Raw genomic sequence first — 7,918 nt, 5'->3', positions numbered from 1 at the left:
GGTAAAATATATAACTTGGACTCATCTATGGGCATCAGAGTGTATAACAATTTAAATAAATAACTCACATATTGCAAGAATAAATTCACTTATAGCATATTATATATATTGTCAAAATAAGATGTAGATTGAATAAAATAATTAATAAGGTTGAATTAATGGATATATGTAAAAACTTTATGATTTAATAAAAGCCTCTTTTTAGCCACTCATAAGGAATTTACAAAATCATTCCTATAGAAAGCCTTAAACCAAACTTCAACAGACCAACCTAATGAAGTGCAACTTCTTAAAACTTTAAGTTTTCACTGATGTTCAAATTCCTTCCCTTGGACATTCGTTTTCTGCTGTTTCTTCACACCCTGCCTTAATGTGACAGTGGTTTGCCTCACTGTTTTTAAGTTTTGTTTTATTGTTTATGGCATCAAGCTAAGAGTTTCTTTCAACTGTATGCTAAAAGGATGGAGAGTTGAGAAGAATGGACACAATTCATTTACACGAGTACTATTTAATCTTTTAGCATGTATCTTTAGAGAATGTCATATGGCTAAAAATAAGCATTATTAATGAATGCCCCCAGTTCACATAAAATTATAAATGAGGCATATGATTTCTTAAGGAAAATGACAGAACCTCTGTAAATTATATATACGATAATACTGAGGACTACTAACCTTATTTTGGGATAATATTTGTGTAATTTCATTTTGATTTCATAAGCATAAAATTATGTTTTCACAATTAAAAAATTCCAACTCCAGGGAGGGAAATATAGGTTTAAAAGTCTTTCCTTTAATCCCATTCCCTATTAAAAAAATACTGTAAACATTTTTGGTTTCAGTTTTCCTTTGATTGCCATTTTAAAATCATATAATACGATATGTATATACTTTCATTTCTGATTCTTTTTTTCTAGACAAGCTTTATTATCTCTCTGCTTTAGAAAATTTATTCACGTGTTACTTCTTACCTTCCCACTTTCTCCCTTTCACCCTCTAACCCCAGTATTATTGGATGTATTAGTATTTTCAGAGATTCACATTTCTAGTTAAATACTAAACTTTAATTCCTATTTTTGATTTATCAAGCTTTTAAAGTACCTACTAATTTCCTGATACAAAAGAGCAGGAAATAAGGACTTTATTATTTCATCCACCTCTTCTCCTCCTTTCCAATTATTGTAAATATTACATTTTACATTGAAAAGGTTTATAGTTTATCCGTCCTGTTTTTTTAAATAGCATGAATTTTTTGTACTTCGTTTATATTTTAATTTTCAAAACAGAAAACAATAATAGCATTCAAAATATTATGATTATATACATTTATATCTCATTCATAAAATCATGAAATTTTATAGTTAAAACCATGTAGAAGAAAATGCAGTCTCACATCCTATAAATTTTTGAAGTTATCAACATGAATTTTACATGATTTCAGTGGTTAAGTTATACTTTATTTTTTTCTAGCTTTCCTTTTTGTATTACGTTCAATTGTCATTGTTTATTGTAGCTCATGTCATTCCTTGTGTTAAATTACTTTTAATTTTGCTGAAGTTACATCCTGATGAATATGTTTATAAAATGTACTTAGATAATGAACATTCTAACCTTTTTCATGAATAAAACATTATTATTTTGCACTCACATTTGATTGGGGATAGAATTCTAGATTAAAAATATTTTTTACCCTTAGAATTTGGGGAATTTTTTTTGTTTTTTTCTGTATCCAGTGTTGTTATGACAGTGAATAGCTGCCTGTATAATGTTTCCTTGTGAATTACTTTCTGCTGCTCTTTGGAAGCTTTTAGAATTTTGTCTTTATGGTTGCAGTTATGGAATTTCAATGTGTGTACATATGGACAATACGTCTTTAATCTTACTTTCCACTCAACATACTACCTCTCAATTAAATAATTGTTTCTTCATTTCCAAACATTTTTCTTCTAATTTTTAAAAATTATTTCTCTCCCTCATTTATTTCTGTTCCTCTCCATTTAGAATTCTCATTTGATGGGTGATGGACTACATGAATATTTCTCTCCATAATTCCAAATTTCTGTCTCATTATCTACCTTCTTCTACTGCAGATAAAGCTTATGTAATTACCAAACCATTTTATTTTCCACTGGAACACAGTGAAACAATATCCCAGCCCACGTTCCATACAGTTTGAGCCTGTATGACTAATGCTGGCCACTGGGAAGTTAAGAAGAGTTACGTGTGTCCCTTTCAGTACAAGTTGGTGTACGTATGTAGTGGTCTATCCCATGTTCCCTCTTTTTTCCATCTGAAGGCTGACAAAAGCCAATGCAACTCGGAAGCCAAAAGACAGTGAAACAAAGATGAAAGAATGTTGGTTTCTGTATCACTGCTTAGAGAAGAGCTTTCCAGAAGTGCCGACTGACTTTTAATAAGGAGCTGAATTTCAAGCAAAGTTGTTTTATCTTGAATTAGTTTGGCAAGTACTCCTTGCCTTTTTAATCTGGATTCTGGGAATATGACTGAATTTGTTTTTCAGATAAATAATTTGGATGTCAACTCTAAAGATGTATTTGTGCAACACATGTGTTAATTATTTTAATGACTTTGACAACTATGACGCTAATTTCTAAGATGTTTTTCTTGTTTTGTGTTTGCTACTTTCCATTGCACTCTGTTCTTACTTTTTATGTCTATCCCCTAGAATCTATCCAATTAATAGTTTGCTCCTTGAATTACTCTATGTTTCATGTAGTATAGGTGGTTCTGTTTATTCATCCTGGTCCTTTTCTCTCATATAGGCTCTTCTCCATTATTTGAATTTTTAACTATGAAAATGCCTTCTTTTGTAAAACACATGGAAATAAGAATTAACTTAGATTAGACTGAAATAATTTAGAAAAAAATACCCAAATGTTTGGCATGCACTCTACTCTGTCAGATTTCGCTTTCTCTTTACATTTGTTGATGTCAAAATTTTTTTTTTTTTTTTTTTTACATTTGATTATTTTACATTTGTTGAATTTTTTTGTCTTCGTATTTGTTGACTCAGTTGAGAGCATTTGTGGGACTCAGCTCATAAATCTTACTTCTGGGCTAGTATTTAATGTGATTTTTCTTTAAAATTATCTCATCCATTATCTATCTTCTAGTTATTTAAAAACTTTTCTTACACTTCTTGTTTTATAGTTGTTTTGGTTTCATACTTAAAATAAATTTTTGCCATTAGAGTGAAATTTGGGACAATACAAGAAAGCAGATGTTTTTACTATTGAGCCAGGTTTGAGGGTAAGGCAAGTGAGGCAGCATTGTGCACGAGAAGAGTTGGACTCTATCTTTGTTTAAGATTATGATATTTTATTCACTATGTTTTTTGCATTATTATTGGTAATTTAAAATACTGCACTAAGAAATTGCATTAAGATATTATCCTAATTACTGAGATTTTGCTACTCTCTTAAAATTACACCTGAGTACTTCCTTTGCGTCAGCCTAGTCCTGACCCTGATGTGCTATCATAAGTTATAAAGTATGTGAATATTTAACAAAAAAGGAAATACTGCAGAATGGATATTTTGGTGTCCATAGGCTGCAGAACTTCTGTTTTTCAGCTGTTAATAAAACTCTATTTTTGCTTCCAAAATGTATGGCCTAGAAAACAAAGATTACCTTTGCATTCCTGTAAATGGAATTCCTATAAATAAGAATAAACAAGTTGGTCAAAATTTACCTTTACGGCTATAATGTGAAATATCCACAAAAATATCAAGGGATTTAACTCAATGACATTACATGAGAAGATAAATTTAATATTCCCAAATCAATATAACATTCCTCAGCTCTTCCTAAGAGGACACATGTAATAGTTAATGCTGAAAGATTCAGAGGACTACAATGTCCAAGGGCCTGAGAAAATCCTCCTATTTAAGTCAGAATCATGGAGAAGCTGAGCCATGTTATTCAGGACACCTGGATGCCAGTTTATGCACAATTTATCCAACTGTCTTTAAAACTTTTCACTTAATGAGGCATATTATAAGGAGAAAAATGACCAGGAAACGTATGATGCATTTGGAAAAGGTAGCAATCCGATTTATAAATTCCCATCTCCCAACCATCTGGAGAAGCCAGATTGGCAGGGTTTCCCGTCAGCACTCTGTATATTATCCATGCTTCACAAAGCAAGAAAGAGAATCACTCAGCATTCTCAAATGCTCAAAATGAGATTCCTTTAATGGGTTGATAACTGGTCTGCAATATATTTTTTAAATAACTCTTTGCTATTATGCTTTATTTAAAAAGTCTAGGGATTAATAATATAAATTGCATATGGATAATAGCAAAGATTCAAGGTCAAAGGATCCCCTAATAGATGTGACGGTGCATCCTCTTTCTCTCTTCGCACTCCTTGTCATCTGGGGCTGAGGTTAATTATAGTGATGATACGACAGTCTATTGAAATCCACAGATTTAGGAACTGCACATAATGTGATGAGTTCACTATTTCTGTGTTAAAGCATGAGCAATATAGTGAAGCATGTGTATGAGGCAGAGTGGGGAAAGAAGTGGTATAAAGGTAAATTTCAAGTACCAATTCAACCCTTCTAGTAGCTTTCTTGAAATATGCTTGAGCAGTTTTCTTATCCATTAATTATGTGCACGTTTGATGGATCTAGATTTTACTTAACCTAAATGTGAGCTACAACCCTCTTTGAAATTATTCTTCTATTTATATTATAGATCATAGTACGTGTGAAACTAAAATCTATAATGCAAGTAATAAAAACATTGAAGGATGGATTCAACTCATTCCAAAGTAAATAAGCAACTACAATGCAACACATGAATTAAAGAGTAATTTTTTAAAGTGAAATACTAGCCGAGGACTTCGTAATCCAAGAAGATGCAAGATATATCATATGCTATTTTATTCATTATGGATTTTTAATATGGATTATCAAACGTTTGCTGATAGAAACATTCAACCCTGAGATTTTCCATGGATTCCCAATTTGGGGTTTTAACAACAGTAAAAATTAACTTACTGAGTTATTATTTCAATGGGAGTGAATCTGAATGGAATTGCACAAAAGAAATAAGAAGCTCAAAGCTAGAGATGTAATGATTCTTAAGGAAGTGGGAGATACTGAGAATTCCTATGTCTTGGAAAATAAACTCTCTCAACACTTTTAGGATTTGTCTAGACACTGAAGGTGAACTGAAGGTCTGTGACTTTAAATGTAGAAAGAAGAAAATCAAACTTGATATCTGCTTTATGAGTGAAAAAACACAATAATGAGAAAAAATAGAGCCCTGATCTCTGAGAAGCAGATTATGCATGATTTTAAAACAGTAAACTGATAACTGAGAAACACAAAAGCAATAAAAGCATGGTTTCTGCCTTTAACATTCCAACTTAGTTTTGCCTTGTTTTGTTTTTAGTGTCGACTCAATTTATATTGAATAGAGATTTCAGTTAAGAACTTTCCTTGAATATTACTGTATATATTGAAGAAATGGCCTAGATTGGTTCTAATATTTCCAAAGCATGAGGCAGAACACTAACTCTGAATCATGCAAGTAAAGCTGGGAAATCCTTCTATACGGGTTCTCTGGTGGATGATCTCAGGAGAGATGGAGGAGTGGGCTATTAGGGAAAAAAGCTAAATTGAAGGTTGGCATCAGTGTTAAATTTACCCAAGTCCAAATAATATTTAGGTTGAAATCTGAATGAAAACATGAGTAAACTGAAACCACAGAGAAGTTTAGCATAAAATAAAGAATCCTAAAGCAGGAAGTATAGATTTATAGATATTTTGCCAGTAGCATACAGATATTATTATTCTATTTAGAATGTTCTTTACAGTATCTGGTCAAGAAAATGTTGCTTATACAAAGGAAGATATACACAATTTTATGTCGAAAAATAAAAAAAAGAAAATGCCTTTCCTTCTCCACTCTCCAAAACATAGTACCTACTCTGCCACTCTTCTTTTTTGTAAACATCCCATGAAAGTGATTTTTACTTCCCTTCCTTGATATCATGATGTTTTCAGAACACATCTGCCTGAAACTGAGAATCATGTATTTTTCCTACCATGTACTGTGCATGGAATCAGGACCCAGAGATTGTATGATTGATATTAGAGCACAGGGCATCTTGTCTTACTGAGAAACATCTTTTAGAAAGTTTATAACAGTTTCCTGTATGTGTGTGTGTGTGTGTGTGTGTGTGTGTGTGTGTGTGTGTGTGTGTGTCTATGATTTATGTTTTGTCTGGTTTCCCTGTGACAATAAGGTTCTGAAAAACATATGTATGTCCTATTGGTCTTTTTATCATAAGTGTTACCAACCAATGCACTTTTTACATTATTACCATTTTTAAATGTTTATTGGGATGAAAAAAGATGAGTACTTCTTAATGAGATAGAAGGAAAGAAGGGAAGCTCACTTAGCCTGGTAGATTATTTTTTTGATGTACTGTTAAATTCAGTTTGCTAGTATTTTATTGAGAATTTTTGCATCTACATTTATAAGGGATATCAGTCTGTAGTTTTCTTTTTTTGTTGTTGTGTCCCTTCCTGGCTTTGGTATCAAGGTGATACTGGCTTTGTAGAATGAGTTGGGGAGGATTCCCTCCTTCTCAATATTATGAAATAATTCCTGTCTTATGGATAGCAAGTCTTCCCTTTATGTCTGATAGAATTCACCTGTGAATCCATCTGGTCCAGGGCTTTTTTTGGTTGTTGTTTTTGGGAGGTTTTTTATTACTATTTCAATCTCACTGTTTGTAATTGGTCTGTTCGGGAATTCTATTTCTTCATGGTTGAGACTTGGGAGGTTGTGTGTTTTCAGGAACTTGTCCATTTCCTCTACATCCTCTAGTTTTTGTGCATAGAGATTTATACAATGTTTATGGATAATGTTTTATATTTCTGTGGTATCAGTTGTAATGTCTTCTTTTTCCTTTCTGATTGAACTTATTTGAATCCTTTCTCTTCTGTCCTTAGTTAATCAAGCAATAGGTCTATAGATTTTATTTATTTTTTCAAAGAACCAAAGTTTTGTTTTGTTCATCCTTTATATTGTTTTTGTTTATTTTCCAATTCATTTAGTTCTGCTCTGACCTTTTTTATTTCTTTTTTTCTTCTGGCTTTGGGTTTGGTTTGTTATTCCTTTTCTAGTCCCTTGAGTTGTGACATTAAGTTGTTAATTTGTGATATTTCTATATTTTTGATGTAGGCATTTAAGGCTATGAATTTTCCCCTGAGGAATGCTTTTGATGTGTTCCATAGATTTGGATAGCTCATGTGCCCTTTGTCATTCAGTTTAAAGACTTTTTTGATTTCCATCTTAATTTCATTCTTGACCCAATAATCGTTCAGCAGCAGGTTGTTTAGTTTCCATGACTTTGTTTAGATTTGAAAATTTCTCTTGTGATTGATTTCTAGTTTTATTCTGCTGTGGTCTGAGATGGTACATAATGTGATTTAGATTTTTTTTCAATTTGTTGAGACCTGTTTTGTGGCCTAAGATATGATCAATCTTGGAGAATGTCCCATGTGCTTCTGAGAAGAATGTGTATTCTGTAATTTTGGAGTACAATGTTCTGTAAATGTCTGTTAAGTCCATTCATTTAGAGTTTAAGTCCATTGTTTCCTTATTTATTTTCTGCTTTGATAATTTGTTGACCTCTGACAGTGGGGTGGTGAGATCCCCAGAAATTATGATGGTGCTAATTATTTCTTTGTGTAGCTCTAGTAAAATTTGCTTTATGTATCAATATCTGGGAACTCCTCTGTTAGGGACATGTATATTTAAGATTGTTATGTCTTCTTGTTGAATTTTTCCCTTTACCATTTATTTATTTATTTTTTTATTTCAGCATATTATGGGGGTACAGATGTTTAGATTACATATGTTGCCCTTGCCCCCCC

Source organism: Propithecus coquereli, unplaced genomic scaffold (assembly GCF_000956105.1).
Source record: "Propithecus coquereli isolate 6110/MARCELLA unplaced genomic scaffold, Pcoq_1.0 Scaffold414, whole genome shotgun sequence".
NCBI lineage: Eukaryota > Metazoa > Chordata > Mammalia > Primates > Indriidae > Propithecus > Propithecus coquereli.
Note: the sequence above shows the minus strand (reverse complement) of the source record.